A 2,301-nucleotide genomic window follows, 5' to 3' on the forward strand; every position below is an offset into this window, starting at 1 on the left:
TTCTATTGACTCCCCCCCCCCCCCCAACTCACACAACTCCAAGCCATTTTTATTTTTTTAAATCCAGTATCCTGCAATTAGTGGTTTTGGTTATATTTTGTGCGAGAGCACAACACCTTCCATCAGCTTTCATCATGCTTTTGACGTCTGAATATCTCATCCGCCCCCCCCCCCAAATCTGGCTGCGTAAGTGAGCTCATTTCCAAGCAAAGAACTTGCCTGACAGAGAGAGGTTCCTGGCAGTACAGCGCCATCTGCTGACAAGACCGAGGCTGTTATCGGAATCCCTTATGTCACCAAGAAATGCGGCTGATCCACAGCTCAGAAATCCAAACAGTAGCTTTTGTGGCCTTGAGTGTTTTGCTAATGACTGCCAGGTAGATGAAGAGTGGAGAGGATTTGGGAAAGAGAATGAAGGGAAGAGAACGTTGAGAATTATGAGCCTGTTGGCACTGCACACAACCTCTCTTACATTGGCCTTCCCTTGCCTAATACCGAAACAACGTTAAAACAAACATTTCTTGCTGCGCATAGAAGTCTGGTTGCCATTACTGGATGTTCTAGCTCTGACCTCACTGGCAAACAAACTCCGGTTCTGCTGCAAAGCTTTCATCTTCCAATACTCACATGCTTTAATTCAGGCCTGCACACTACCAAGCTGAGTACTGTCATCTATGGGCTACTTCCCTACTGCCCTTTTTGTGTACTGCGGAACAATTGCCTTTTCTGTATAAATCTACAAGTGGAATGGTAACGGGTTCTGTGCAGAACTTAATATAGTGCTATGCACACCATAAAAACCCATTAATGCCTACAAGATACAGTTGCCAACTCTGGGCTGTAAAGTTCATGAAGGTTGAGGGGGAGGAGCTGGGGAGAGCAGGGGAGGGGCCTCACTCAGTATAATGCTGTCAGTTCCGCCCTACAAAGCAGCCATTTTCTCCAGGAGAATTTATCTCTGTTGTATCAACTGGTTGTAATTCTGGGAGATCCCCAGGCCCAACCCGGAGGTTGGCAAGCATACTACAAGATCTTATTATTGGGCTGAGTTCACCAAATTCCAGTGCAACACATGCTCACTCCCCCCAGGTTCCAATTATGGATCTCCACCCACAGAAGAGGCAAAACAAGGGGCAATTTCATGAGATCCCCCCTTCAACGCATGAGTTTTAGATTTTGCCAAACTCTAGCTGGAAGCTGGAGATCTCCTGGAATTACAACTGATCTCCGGGCTACAGAGATCAGTTTCTCGGGGGGGGGGGGGGGGCCTGTTAAGGTGGACTCGATGGCATTATTCCCCTCTGGGGTTCCTTCCCCTCCCCAGACCCCACCCTCCCCAGGCTCCATCCCCCAAATCTCCAGGAATTTCCCACCCCAGAGCTGACAACCCTAATGGCTTCTGTTCACATGCAGGTCCTATGACTCCAACGCATCATTTCCCCAGTAGGCAAAGAGGCTGCTAAGGGAAGGAAAATATGAGTAATATACACATATGTTGCCATTTTCTATTGGCAACTGGCTGGATTGCAATCCTAAACAGACATTGAAGGGTGTGACTCTGCTCAGGATGGTACTGTGCATCCTTTTAGAAGCGAAAGTCCTGCTTCTCCGTGCAATTGTTCCTTTAAAATTTATTACATCCAGACACTTGTTCTTTCACAGCTTCTGCTTCTTCCTATTTAATGAATTCACTAATAAGGTGGCACCCCAGACTGCTTTTCTCTTTGGCTGCCAAGTGGGAGCTCATTAGTGTTCCCCCCCCTCATAATTATCCAATTACAATCATCATGAAGCAGTCATTAAAGCCTCCCCACCACCACCACAATGCTTCAGCACTGCTAGTAAACAGGAAGGAATCAATTAAGCCCAGAAAAGTATAGACTGTGAAGTAAAAGTGACAAGAAAAAGCTAAACAGGCAATTTCAGGGAGAAGTGGGAATTTTGCTGATAAGAGTTGCAGAAAATAACTAATTATGCTAAAAGCAAAAGCTGCTTTAAAGTGATAGGGGCAAGGATCCCCTTTTCTGTATGCCCCCACCTTCAGAGGTGAGGTGGGTGTCCATCAGGGACAGGGTCTTCTCAGTGGTGACACCTTGCATCTGGAACTCTGTCCTCAGAGATCTGCCTGTCTGGCACCTAGTCTATGAACCCCAGCCCAACTGTTAGCTAATTTGATATTAGGGTTACCAGCTCTGGGTTGGGAAATACCTGGAGATCTGGGGGGGGCAGGGTCTGTGGGGGCAGATTGGGGAGGGGAGGGACCTCAGCAGGATATAAATGCCATCCAGCCCGCAGATCGGA

The sequence above is a fragment of the Gekko japonicus genome, unplaced genomic scaffold, assembly GCF_001447785.1.
Source record: "Gekko japonicus isolate JY-2015 unplaced genomic scaffold, Gekko_japonicus_V1.1 scaffold47, whole genome shotgun sequence".
Taxonomy (NCBI): Eukaryota; Metazoa; Chordata; class Lepidosauria; order Squamata; family Gekkonidae; genus Gekko; species Gekko japonicus.